Source organism: Odocoileus virginianus, chromosome 10 (genome assembly GCF_023699985.2).
Source record: "Odocoileus virginianus isolate 20LAN1187 ecotype Illinois chromosome 10, Ovbor_1.2, whole genome shotgun sequence".
NCBI classification, from domain to species: Eukaryota; Metazoa; Chordata; class Mammalia; order Artiodactyla; family Cervidae; genus Odocoileus; species Odocoileus virginianus.
This window is the reverse complement of record NC_069683.1, coordinates 34,990,021-35,003,450: the sequence shown is the minus strand read 5'-3', so window position 1 is coordinate 35,003,450 and position 13,430 is coordinate 34,990,021. Positions and strand designations below refer to the sequence as shown.

The 13,430-nt window shown below is 47.2% G+C and overlaps 1 long non-coding RNA gene across 3 annotated transcripts; it reads left to right on the top strand.

The window, feature by feature from the left end:
• Nucleotides 1-2,421: 2,421 nt before the first annotated feature.
• On the top strand, nt 2,422-11,101 carry LOC110148880 (uncharacterized). 3 transcript variants are annotated; one of them, XR_011489798.1, is made up of 5 exons: nt 2,422-2,514; nt 2,983-3,206; nt 3,520-3,594; nt 5,021-5,204; nt 10,453-11,101. It is a non-coding gene; the product is annotated as an uncharacterized lncRNA (long non-coding RNA). The 3 variants fall into 3 exon arrangements; XR_002317290.2 differs by lacking the exon at nt 10,453-11,101 and adding an exon at nt 7,788-8,703; XR_011489797.1 differs by lacking the exon at nt 10,453-11,101 and adding an exon at nt 7,788-8,703 and having other exon boundaries at nt 2,422-2,591.
• Nucleotides 11,102-13,430: the final 2,329 nt, after the last annotated feature.

Below are 13,430 nucleotides of genomic sequence, written 5' to 3'. Positions count from 1 at the left end.
TCCCTGCTCTCTCCTAACGTCAGTGCTGAAGGCAGTCCTCCTCCACAGGTCAGAGGTGACCATTCCTCCTGCCTCTCTGACTTTGCCCTTAGCCCTACAGTTTGGTTTGAAGGAGGGCACAGGCTCCCTGCCTGCCCAAGAGCAGTAATTTTAGGAGTTTAAAGAGAAGAAAAAGGAATCTGTTGAGGCCAATTTCAAGTTCTAGGCATGAAAAGAGATGCAGTGTTTGAGCTTTTGGAAATCAGGATAGCTTAAGAAGTCAGAGACATTTGAATTACAGCCTTTGGGACTGGAAGAAATCCAAACAATTAGAGGTGTAAAGGCACAGGATTCACGGCTTGATAGGTGTTGATATATCCCCAAAACCAGATTTCCAGACCCACTGGAGCCTGACCTCATTTAAGGTTGCTGGAAAAATGCACGTAATAAACTCAGTCTGAAGGTTCCTTGATGATTCCATTTGGATCAGCCTTTTCCTATAGGGTTTTGTTTTATTTATTACGATTATTTATTAGGTACTTATGTTTTCCTTTTATGCTACCTTTAAGAAATAATAAAATTGGGTATCCCAAACCAGAGTATCCAGAAATAAACTGGTGTTTTTCCGTCGCATTTGTTAAAAGACAAGGATTTTTTTAAACTTGTTATTTATCATTTTGTGCGCTTTCAATGACTTGTCTCATAACCATCCCATCAGCTTTCTTAACTTGAATCCTTATTTATATTTCCCAGTCTCTATTATTAAATTAAAACCTTTAAAGTGTTTTAATTTAAATTTCATTGAAAGGATCACATGTATTTCTTTCAATTCCTTTAATAGAGATTAAATAATTTAAATGTATATATATTTTTAAAATATACATTTATATAGTATATATATCTACCCCAAAAGACAAAGTTTATCTACCATATCCTACCTTTTTGTTATACACAGAAAATTGATAATCTGGTTTCTAGCATAGGCGTGTGCATACCCCACTGAGGGTTGCTTGGAGCAGGGTCACAATGACCAGAACATCTCACAGTCTCCTAGGGAAGGAGAGACCAGCTCCATGGGCCAAGCACCTCCCCCACCATAAGGTCTGACCTCCTCATGATGCCCACACTCCACTGGGAAGGTGCCAGGAGCTGTGGGTGGCCCTAAGGAGGGCAGTGGAAGACCTACAGAGGGTTTGGCAGGAAAAGGGCCTCAGCACACAGGCCTGTGGTGGAGACAGAGCTGGGCTCTCTGGGCACCTCTGTCTCCCCTGTCTTCATGGAGTTCAGTGTTCGGCCTGGCCACACTCCTGCCAACAGCACCTTGGAGGCAAGCTGGACAAACCCCTAGGCTGCCAGGAGACCTGAAAGCTGTGGGCCCAGTGGCCAGCATGTGAGGAGTAACGAGGTACAGTGTGGAAAGCCAAGTGTGTCCTCCTCACATGCAGGCTGAGCCTCCTGCTGAGGCAGCTCCATGGCGACTGCACGTCTGACGGGCTGGGGATGGGATGCTGGGCAGACGTGCCCGCAGCTTCATTAGCCTGGACACAGCATGTGCCCAGACAGGATCTGGAGAACGGGGAACCATTCCCAGCCCACCTCAGGCCCTCTGCACGTCCCAGAGGGTCTGCTGAGACCACCATGGTGAAGGAGCCATACAGACTCCACAAAGGGCTTGGCTGATAATGTGGAGGAAACTGCTGATCATAGTTTAAATCATGCCTGCTCGCCTGCCTCAGGTGTATCTGCTTCAAGAATCAGGAACATGCCCGCATGCTCAGTCGCTTCAGTCGTGTCTGACTCTTTGCGACCCTGTGGACGGTAGTCCACCAAGTTCCTCTGTCCATGGGATTCAAGAATCAGGAGAATGGAGTGCTAATGGTAGAAAGGTGAGGGGAGGCCATAGGGCCACAGGGCAGAGAGCCCTGCCCACTTTCCTTTTAAATAACAAGGCATCCGGTCCTGCCCTGAGGCTCCCACGGGCACCTAGAGACCAGGGGTAGTGGCTTCAGTGCCTGACGGGAGGAACCGTTGCTTAGATCTGTTCTAGCATGGGGTTCAGGGAGCTCTGCGCTGTGGGATGGGGCTTGGGGTCTTGTTTTACCTCCATAGTTGGAGCAGTCACAGATAGTTATGTGCTTTTTTCCAATTTTTAAAACTCCTTATGGAAACTGCACATATTTTCCTCAGTAAACCCCACCCCCAAACTAAATGAAGCTACAAGCTTCAATTTAAACAGCTCAATATTTATACCAACTGTGATGATCTCTTACCAATCAGAAGCTCTGATTGGCAGTTACATAGGGTTTTGATGAATAAAATCCATGGAAACAAATTTATTATTGTCTGCAAGGGGAGAGTACATGGTAGATAGAATTTTCCAAAGCATGGACTCTAATGGTAAAAACAATACAAAGAGTATCCATGGTGATGGGAAGGCTGGGAACACTTAAATAAGAACACCAGGAGCCGGAGCAAGAGCGAAGAAAGGGTGTTGGATTGGTTTGAGTCTGTTAAAGTGAAAAGCCAGGCTTCATAGTAGGAAGAGTTTAAGATACAAATGGGGAGAAATCTGCCCTGTAACTTTGTTGGACTTACCTGATCCCCCCTTCCAGGTTCAGGGCCCTTGATGTAACCTTGGGAAAAGAGGGTTGGGGGATATGGTGTCACTTCGAGGCTGTGTGACCTTGAGTCAACTCTTCTGCCTCTCTGAGCCTCAAGTTCCCATTAACACTAGTGCCTAACTCTGCATGCTTTTTGAAGTCTCCAGGTTTATCCCAATTATCTGATTTTACTGCTGCCTCTGACCTCTTGTGAACTCTGACCCAGGCTTGGATTTAGGGCTGTGGCACACAGATCACTGGGATTTTTTGTGAGACCAAACCTAGCTGTTCATAGGCTTCCTATGTCTGCCTCCACCCCACAGTTCTCTGCCTCCTCACAGGGCTGGTCCCAGTGTGCGCTCAGCTTTCCCATCTCAGCATTTCTTTGCTCTTTCCTTTTCAGCCTGATTGCTACTGAAGTCAACATGAGTCCTATTGGAAGAAATCAGCAAACCGTAGGCAAATGTGTCTCAGCGTTGGAGTGAACGGCAGAGCTGATCCATCCCCACAGAAGCAACATACCCTACCACCTAAGTCTTGCCAAAGGCAATTTTTAAATTGCCTTTATGGGGTTAATTTTTAAATATGCCAATATGGGGTTAGAAGATTTCTGAATACAAGATAAAGGTAGATTTTTAAATATCCTAGTAAACACAGGCCTAAAACAGAATTTGGCCACTACAGTTCCTTGGAGATTTGTTGTCGTTTAGTCACTAAGTCGTGTCCGACTCTTTTGCGACCCCGTGGACTGTATCCCGCCAGGATTCTCGGTGCGTGGGATTTCCCAGGCGAGAATACTGGAGTGGGTTGCCTGTTCCTTCTCCAGGGGACTTTCCTGACCCAGGGATTGAAACTAGGTCTCCTGCAATGGCAGGCGAATTCTTTACCACTAGTCACTGGGGAAACCCATAGGGAAAAGCTGTTTCTTCTCTGTTTAAAGAAATGGAAACCTTAGAGAGCTACAGGAGAGAAAAAGAAACATCTTCAAGTTACAATATTAAGAGCCTCTATTAAGGTAAATCTCTTGCTTAAAGACTGAAAGCTTTGGTGCTTGTGGAGTTTAGCTCTGGTTGAGGGTGGAGAGGGAATAAACTAAGAAATGACTTAGAGGTTGTGACCAAAATGGTGCCTTTTGAGAGGGGGGTTGAGGGGGCATGTGTGGGGAGAGGCAGTTTCAGAGTGTGGTATGCAGCCTCCAAGATGGCCCCAAGTTTCCCCACTTCCTGGTATTAATGCCCTTGTGTTAATCCCCCCATCCTGAGTGGGAGTTGGTAATGAATAGTGTGGGATATCATTTCCAATAGTAGGTCACAAGAGACTCTGGCTTCCATCTTGCTCACCCTCTCATTCGCTTGTTCTGAGGAAAGTCAGCTGCCATGTTGTGAGCTGCCCTATAGAGAGACCCATGTGGAATGAACTGAGAGGGCCTCCAGCCAACAGCCTACTCCCAGCCTTCAGTCCACCAGCCAGAAGGAACTGAATCCTGTCAGCAGCCACAGGAGGAGGCTTGAAAGGGACCCCCACCCAGTAGAGCCATCAGATGAGACCACAGCCCCAGCCGACACAGGGCTCTGTGAGAGGAAAAGAGTGTTTGAGTCACATGCTCTACACACTGTACCTTGACCCTTGAATTCATTCTGTGAGATCCATGTTGTTACCTGCAATGTGTGGATGGGGAAATCAAGACCCAGAAGGGCTATAATTTGTAAAATGTCATGTTACTATAAGTGTATAGAAAATAGAGATTTGAATGCAGGACTAACATCAAAGCTTACACTCTGGTTATTGTGGAAATATACAGTGTTTACTTTCTGTGTTCCCAGTGAAATTTAGAAATAAAAACAAACAGTTCAATTATCCCACCACTAATAGAGGCAATGAGACACTGTGCTCCCCAAGATTAAACCTCCCCTGGGTGGGAGATAAAGCCTCACACAGCAGCATCAGTAGTTGCTCAGAGCCTATAGCATACCTGGGAATGGGGCTGTGGGGTGGGAGGAGAAGAATTCTCCATATGCAAAATGATCTTGTTTCTTTAATTTTTTTAATGTAAAGATAATAACTGAATTCAATGTTACTATGAGTCAAGTACCACTTCTAAGATTTTTACATGTTTTAACTCAGTATAAGGAAAATAGTATTAGAGTCATTCAATTTATACATGGGGAAACTGAGACACAGAGAAGGAAGTAAGTTGCTCCAAGTTCACTCAGTTGTTAACAGGATAGCCAGAATTTAAACCCAGAGAGTCTGGCTTTAGATTTTCATGTGAGGTCCCCAGCACAAGTCTCTCTGGGCCCTGAGCTGTCACATTGACTGGGTTCTCAATGCAGTTTTGGGCTTGGCTGGGTTGGATTCCAAGCCCCCAGCTTTTGGGTGCCACTCAGTTACTATGATGCTCACCTCTGACTTTTCCCATTCTGTCTCCTAATCCTTCCCAGCTTGACTCTATCCACCGTGGCTCCTGAGCTTTCCTGGCCTGCACCCTGGTCCACCCGTGCACCCTTATCCATGCTGCTTCCTGGCCCAACTCCCAACTCACCATTCTACCAACTGGAGGCTCTGCCCACTGCTATGCTGCCCCAAGGACAAGACCAGATGCTGGACAAGCTCCAAGCCCAAGAGGCATGTTACTCAACCAGTTGGGGACAAGCTTATTAGGGTTGGAGGTAATCCCAATTCTGAGGATATTATCTGAAGATGGATTGTTTCCAGGAAAAGAAAATAGCAATATGGAGGCAGGAAAAGCATTACTGTGTGGATAAAAAGATGACATATGTAAATGAACCCATAGAGCCAAGAAGTTAGATTAAGGTTACAGACAGATATGGTAGGGAAGATAATAGAAGCTGTTATAGACCTCTCGGGCACAATGAAAACGCAAATCTGCCCATGTTTATGCAGATAGCAGAGGCTGTTAAAGAGGCCCTAACATTGATCATGTGGAATCTCAATAGCCTTGCAATGGACTAGGAGGAGAATTATGGGGTGGCAGGGAGGAGGGGCCGTGGATCAGCAGTGAGACTTTGTTGAGCAATCAGCAAGATCATGGGCTATTTGGGGCGGCCATCCAAAAAGCTGAAAGCAATGAGGGATGAAGAGATGGGGCTAAAATGCTAAAAGCAGCATTTTTAAACAAGTCTCATTTCAGCTTAGTCTTCCCATCTGTGGTGATTTTAAAAATATAGTTCCCAAATTGCCTGTAGCATCTGGGGAGCGGGGTCTGTAGGCAGACACCTGCTCACCAATGAGGCTTAGGAATGGCATTTCTGAATGAGGTTACTATGGTTTAGAGATTGATCAGTAAAGGACACTGATTTACAGCATCCCAGAATAACAGAGCTAGGAGGAATTTTGAAAATGACTTAATCTGCCCACCGAGGGTAAGTGACATAGTAAGGTCACATAGCTAGTAACTGATATAGGCAGGGCTAGAACTCCATGGTCCTGAGTCCCAGTTCAGGGCTGCAGCAGCCCCTGGGGGAAGTGAAAGGAAGGTCCTTGAAAGTGTCTCCTTGAAGGAAATGTAGAGTAAGAGGCAGGTGGTTGCCACAGAGAAAAACAAGGGAAAATGAACCAAGATTGAGAAATAAATTCAGACCAGACTTCTCTTTAGAAAAAAAAAAAATATTACCCCTCATTAGCTTAAAGAACGCAAGAAGAAAAAAGATTATCCTAACATAAGTATGTACAGGCAAGAGTAGGAAAGAAGAAGCAGTTGATTCCTGTAGAAGTCAACCATCCTGGACTTCCCTGGTGGTACAATGGTTCAGAATCCACCTTCCAGTGCAGGGGACACAGGTTCAATCCCTAGTCAGCGAACTGAGATCTCACATGACATGGGGCAGCTAAGCCCACGAGCAGCAACTAGAGCCCATACTCTAGAGCCCATGCACCACGCCTACAGAGAGTCCCTGTGCCACAACTAGAGAAGTCTCCGTCTGCCCCAACAAAGAGTCCACGCGCCTCAATGCCAACCCAGCACAGCCAAAAAGCAAGGAAGATGCCAACCATCCAAGTGGGCCGTCTGTCCACTCACTGATTACACTCTTTGAGGATCCATGAGAGTCAGCAGCAAGCTCTGTCCCTGTTCTAGGTGGTCATCCTGGAGCCAGTTCACTTCCTGTGTCCACTCTGGCTGCTCTTGTGTCTGTCTCCCAGATATCTGCAACTGCTCCCTGTTCTGACATTTCTTCTGGCCTTTTCAGATTGGTCACTTAACCCCTTTTCTTGGACAGTGTCTTTCTGCATGGCTTTAAGCTGCACCCTATTTAATATCTCCTTCTGTCCTACTAAGAAACTCCCAACTCTAGCTGCAGCCTCATCCAGGCCCATATGCCAGAGTTGCCCCCAGGCCTCACAAATAAAACATTTGGTCTTGACCCCTGCATTTCCACCTGGAAGTAAGGGACGAGGTTACAACAACTCTCCATAACCCATCTCTTGGGAATTTGGAGCAGTGGGACAAAAGAAGAAAATCCTTAATGCTGGCTGAAGAAAGGGTAGGGCAGCTGATGCTAACTGTACCAAGTGCTACTGGCTGAAGTCCAACCTCATGGCCCCTGCTCCTCCTGCCAGAGCACAGGTGTATGTGGCAGAGGGCAAGAGGTGGGCAGAAAGGGGCTCAGGGTAGAGGATTCCACTAATTCTCCCAGTTTTCTCCTATAGCATTCCCTGGCCTTGGCTCTCAAGCCCTGAGGTTTGCAGAGAGGAGGGAACTGACCTATGTTTATTGGGACATTTTGGTTATAAGTGACAGAAATCTAGCTCAAATTAGCCACAGCAAAATGGTTTATTGGATATTGGCCTAACAAACCCAGGGAGACATGGATGTGGACTTGGCCAGAACCAGGGCTCCAGTGGAGTCAGCCAGGCTGCCTCTTCCTCCTATCAGCCTGGCTTCCGTGGAAGTGGTGACTTTATTCTGCAAGCTGACATTTTCCAGGTGCAGGGAAGTGGCTGCCGGTAGACTCCAGTCCTTATTCTCAGAGCTGACTCTCAGAAAAGGCTGGTCAGCCCTGCAGGACTGACTGCCCAGCCCTGGACTAACCACACAGCCAGAGATGAGCTACTTCAAAGCATGGTGTTGGGGTGCGGAGGGCGAGGTGCCATGACCTCAGCTCCACATTGAGCCACATTGAGTCAGGGAGGGGTGGGTTGCCAAAAGAAAGGATGTTGTGCAAACCAACAAAAATGTGTTCTCTGCAGGGACTTCATTACCCATTTGTCTGGGGAGCAGAGGACAGATTACTCACCACCTATAGCCATGCAGCCCCCTCCCTGGATGACATAGCCCAGGGCTGCCCTGTGGTAAAGGATCGGTCAACCCACTGCTGGAGTCTGTACAAAGACGCACCAAAGAGTTCTCTTCTCAGCAGTGAGAAGAAAATAAGCTTGAGTATGAGTCCCAGTTTCCACAAGGCCTGAGGAGGTTGGCTGGAGAGCATTTTCTCCGACGATGACCTAAACCTGCAGCCACTCTGAACAGGGACGCACGTGGCTCAGTATGAATCTCACTTTATAGCCCAAAGCAACCCCATCAACACAGCAATAAACCCCTCTTCTGGCCGGTGGGCAGGAATGCAGTCCCTACCTCAATAAGGTAGCAGTCATACCTCTGATTCACTGTCTCATTATTTCCCTCTGCTCACCCAAGACTGCAACCCTGGAGCCCCAGGTGATGTCTTTGCTGTGCTCACACACTAGCCAATCCCATACACTGCTGGGGACCTTCTCCATCCTCAACTTCCTATGAGCTCTCATGGTCTCTAGACCCCTTGCTCCTCATCAGAGTGGCACCACTGAGGCCCTGGAGCTCTCTGCAGGTCAGAGCGTGGCTAAGCCCCTGGCAGAAGGCCCACTGCCGGACATCATCCCTCACACTCATCTGGAGATCCAAATGTGTGGCCTCCCTGTCCTCTGTGAGAACAGTTCCTTCAGGTTCTGCTCGCGATGTCTCCTTCAAGGGGCTGGGATACCTGTCCAGGGGTTGGGGGTGGACCAGACAGCAAGTCAGCTCCCACAAACAACACTTCACCATCAACTTATTCATTCCATACTATAAACAGAGGCATGGATATCCCTATTGCATGTCAAGCAGCATTTAGGTTTCAGGGTCATAGTGGTGAAAACAACAGATAAACATCCTTACCCTTATATAGCCTACAATTTAGTTTGAAACATAGATAATAAATAAACAGAAGCATTGTATAATATCAGGGCTTTCCTGGTGGCTCAGTGGTAAAAAAAATCAGCCTGCCAATGCAGGAGACATGGGTTTGATCCCTGGGCTGGGAAGACCCCCATGAAGAAGGAAATGGCAACCCATTCCAGTATTCTTGCCTGGGAAATCCTATGAACAGAGGAGTCTGGCAGGCTACAGTCCAGGAAGTCACAAAAGAGTTGGACACAACTTAGTGACTGAGCATGCAGCACATATTGTATAATGTCAGATGGCATTAAGGCCTGTGAAGAAAAATTAGGAAGGCTGAGGAGATGAAAGAGGGGCTCTTTTAAACCCAGTGGTCAGGGAAGGACTCCAGGGACAGATGACATTTAGGCAGGGACCAGCAAGGAGGGAGGGGGTGAGGCACACATGTTGGTGGGAAGGTGTCCCAGGCAGAGGGAACAGCAAATGAAGGAGCCCATGCCTGAGGTTTGGAAGAACAGTCGGGTAGGCAGTGCCCCTGGAGCCCAGAGAGCTCCACGGTGTATAGGGCATGAGCTCGGAGGCAGTGGAAGGCAGATGACCTAGGGCCTTAGAGGTCAGCATGGCACGTCATTGTAAGGTGATGGGAAGCCAGATGCCTGCAGGCATGTTCCCCCATCACCATACACACACAAAAAAGAGACCTTTGAGGCTCATCTGGATTCCTAGTTACAAAGGAAAATAAATGCAGGGTATGGAGGGGCACAGAGCTTCCCATAAGAGTTCACATCTGAACTAGGCTTTGAGAGCTGATAAGGAGTTTGTTGGTGGAGGAAAGAAGAAGAAAGCATTCCAGACAGAGAGAAGAGCATTCACAGGTGAAAAATGGCAGAAGAGCAGAACATGTTCCTGGGATGGCTGGGCACCCATCCAACTGGAGCTTAGCACGGGAGGATGTCGGCACACACGGGAGGATGTCGGCACAGAAGACAAGGCTCAGAAATAGCCGGGGCCTGTGGCAGCATCTCCAGCTTTGTTAGAAGCACACCATCATCCTAGAGAAGCACGTCAGTCCCTAACAAGCCAAAGTCACTTTGTTCCTGAGAGCAGAAAAAAACAAGCATGTTCTGGGGGGTGCACAGTCCATCTCCCTGCTCTTTCTCCCCAGCGTCCTCCACTCCTGGAATCCAGGCAGCTGCCTTGGGCAGCAGCGAAAGTGCAGAGGTGTTTCAGGTTTTCTGAGAGTATCACCTTCATCCGACAAGCTCTTTATTTCATCTGGGGAAATGAGGTGCTATTAAATTAATTTCTGAGCTGTCATTGTCAGAAAGCTAAGGACACAGGAGTAGCAGGCAAAGAGGACAGAGCCAGCGAGACAGACAGGGCAGCAGGGGTGGCCAGTCTCGTGAGTTCCTGACCCAGGTCTGCCCAGCAGACTCATCCCAACGTGGGTTCTGTTCTGCTGTACAGACACCATGTCAAAGAGACTCAGTAATTAAAGTAAGAAATGAGAGTTCCCCTGATAAGTTACTGTACCCAGGGCCTCAAAAATGATGGAGAGGTAGCCAGCCTCTGCTGTGAAGTGAACCCAAAAGTAATTACCAGGATACTTTGCAGATTATTGAATAAGTCCCTGTAACTGGCACATTGATTTATATAAGACCCAGAGATTTTGAGAGATTTGAGAGAATATTAAGAATCAATCAATATTTTAATTTATTTCAGGGTCCAGGAGACCACGGCTCTGAAGCAAGCTACTGGGAGGAACCTGTGACCTTTGGAATATAACTGGCCGGCAAAGGGTGGGGGCGAGCAGAGGGGTGCCTGGGACACAAGCCTGCTTAGCAGCAGCTGCGGGGAAGGATTTCTCTGCTCTGGAATGTTCTCCTTCTTCACTGCATCTGTCAGGGTTGTCAGACAGCCAAGGGTGGAGGGTCTCATGGTGAATGTGCTCTGGGGCCCACAGTGAGGAAGGCGTGTTCCTCCAGGACAGAGTCCTCAGGGCCTGAAGACTGTGCTCCTTCCAAGGACATATTGCCGTGATCTGGGGACATCTTTCTAGAGCAGAGCCACCTGATGGGACTACATCTTTGGGGGAGAGCAGCATTTTCTCCACTGGACCATACTCTGTCCGAGCACCCCCCTCCATGGGAGGCGTGAGGCTTTGTCACACCACTCTCTAAGCAGCTGAACACCTGTCATAACCACCCAGCCTTCTGATTTCCTGTAAGACATAAGATTCCTTTGGGCAGGGACCACATCTATTCCTGTGTCCCCAGCACCTGGCATCATATGAACCTGGCCCAGAATAGGTAGATGTAAAAAAACAAAAACAAAAAGACAGTGAATCAATGAACAGTCAAATGTCCTAATGCAAGAAAAAGTAAATACTCATTCATGAAAATGTGGGGGGTTTTTTAGCTTCTTATTTTTTATTGAGGTAGAGCTGATCAACAATATTGTGATAGTTTCAGGCAAACACCAGAAGGAACTCATACATATACGTGTATCCATTCTTCCCCAAACTCCCCTCCCATCCCACTTCCACATAACACTGAAGAGAGTTCCTTCCATGTGCTATACAGTAGGTCCTTGTTGGTTATCCCTTTTAAATATAGCTGTGTGTCCATGTCCATCCCAAACTCCCTAACTATCCCTTCGCCCCTGGCAACCTTAAGTTCTTTCTCTAAGTCTGTGAATCTGTTTGTGTTTTGTAAGTTCTTTTGTATCATTTCTTTATAGATTCCACATAGAAGGGATGTCATATGATATTTCTCTTCTGTCTGACTGACTTACTTTGTATGACACACTCTTTAGGTCCACTCATGTTGCTGAAAATGGCATTATTTCATTCTTTTTAATGGTTGGGTAATATCCCGTTGTATATATGTACCACATCATCTTTATCCATTCCTCTGTAGATGGACATGTAGGTTGCTTCCATGTCTTGACTACTGTAAACAGCACTGCAATGAACATGGACATGCATGTATGCTTTTGGATCATGTTTTTCTCTGGATATATGCCCAGGAGTGGGATTGCAAAGTCATATGGTAGCTCTGTTTTTAGTTTTATAAGGAAGGTCCATACTGTTCTCCATAGTGGCGATACCAAATTATGCTCCCACCAACAATGTAGGAGGGTTCCCTTCGATCCACACCCCCTGGCATTTATTGTTTGCAGATTTTTTTATGGTAGCAATTCTGACTGGTGTGAGGTGATATCTCATTGGAGTTTGAATTGCATTTCTCTAAAAATTAGCAGTGTTGAACATCTTTTGTGAAAATGTTTTGTAAAGGTCACATGATGTATTCAAGTTTCAGCAACAAACAGAGGGCACATTCAAATTGGGTCATGAGAGGAGTTTAGAAGGTGAAGACAGAGTGTAGGGAACTGGCCAAGACAGGCGGCACCCCGGGGTCATCATAGTGAGTGGGGATGAAGCTGCTGTCACCCCAGGGCTGAAGGAGAGCAGTGAACAGACCTGGAGAGGACCACCAGACAGGAGCTGTGTTCTTTCACAAGGAAGGCAGCCAGTCCCCCACGGCCTGCAGAGAGACTGCAGGACAGAAACCCTGACCTCACATCCTCCCTTCCTCACATCTCCTCCCTCGTCCCCCTTCCACCTAAGCCAAGTGAAAACCAGAGGGCAGGGGCACTCCTCGCTCCAGGTGGAGAAGGGCGGGCAAAAAAGCAAAACACAGAACAGTAGAATGCTGTTGCCAAACTCAACCTCTGTTTACCAGTGCCGAATGCAAACATCAAGACCAAGATTCGGGTGAAGTAGAAAAGAGTAGCTTGTATTGCTTTGCCATGCAAGGGGGACCACAATGGTCTAATGCTCTCAGGACTGTAGAGGGTAGTGAGTAATTTTGTAGTGACCCACCCTGGAAGGGGTGGTGAGGAATTTTATAGGGTTCAAGGAGCAGGGCATGATCAGTTCATGGACAATTCTTGGATTGACTGTCATCAAGGTGAAGTTTTGAGCATCAAGTTTTTGGTTTCAACTAGTCTAGAGTTTATATTCCTGTGGTCAACAGTTTCCATCTGGAGGGGGGCCTGCTTCCTGTAAAAACAACTTGGGGATATGTGTCTAGGAAGATATCTATATCGAGCTGTCCATATCTTTTAGGGAACTGTGAGTTTGATGATTCTGCTATGTGGTAGAATTATAGTCTAAATTGTTAACAGTTTCCTAGAACAACAACCTGTTGCTTCTACATCTTATTTTGCAATTATTAACTCATGAATCAGCATTTTACTTCAAAAGACAAGGACACAGAGGCTCATACACGGTTTCAGTAACCCCCACCTGTGTTGCCCAGAGTTGCCCACCCAAGAGAAGGGCCAACCTAGATCACCCAACTGATAGGCCCAATCCAGTGGTTCTCAGCAGAAGGAAATTTTGCCCCAGGAGGCATTTGGCACTGTCTGCAGACAGTTTGGATTTTTACAGCTTGGAGAGGGAAGGAGGAATGGTGCTGCTGGCATTAGTGGGTTGAGGCCGGGGGACAGAGAAACATACAAAAGTGCACAGGACAGCCCCCACAACCAAGAATTCTCTAAGCCAGGATGTCGAGAGTGCTGAGATTGAGAACATCTGGCCTGATCAAATGTTCCAGAAGAACCCCGGCTCAGCACAGGTGCTGCACGGCCCTTGTGTGGGCTGGAAGATGTTGCCCTCCCTCCTCTGGGAAAGGCAG